The following is a 439-nucleotide window of genomic DNA, read 5'->3' as shown; positions in this document are numbered from 1 at the left end:
CCCCCCTCAAAAGCCGTGCATCAGTGTGCGAGAGTGCGTCTCCGAATAGTTCCCGGGTGCTTGCCGAAGACGTCTCCGAATATCTTCTGCCAGAAGACACTGGTTTTGTGTAGATCATGAATCCTTTCTGCATGGACGACTGTGTTAGAGTTAAGACATAATTACTTGTCATTTCATTCCACAAGTGACAGAGAGCTGCAAACAAAGCATCTGAATCATGAGCAAAGTCTTATTTCTTTTTCTGCTGCTTCATGGAGTTCTACAAACTTGAATATGTAAGTTTAATATTGGACCTTTTACTGATTATGACTCCATCGGTGAATCTATCCTTTAGTTCTTTAAAAATGGTCTAAAAATTGATAAAGTGCTTTGTTATTCATAAATACGTGTATTGAATAACAAGACAAAAAGAATGATATTGAGTGGCGTTTCAACACTA

Source organism: Aplysia californica, unplaced genomic scaffold (assembly GCF_000002075.1).
Source record: "Aplysia californica isolate F4 #8 unplaced genomic scaffold, AplCal3.0 scaffold00297, whole genome shotgun sequence".
Classification (NCBI taxonomy): domain Eukaryota; kingdom Metazoa; phylum Mollusca; class Gastropoda; order Aplysiida; family Aplysiidae; genus Aplysia; species Aplysia californica.
This window is presented reverse-complemented; position numbering follows the sequence as displayed.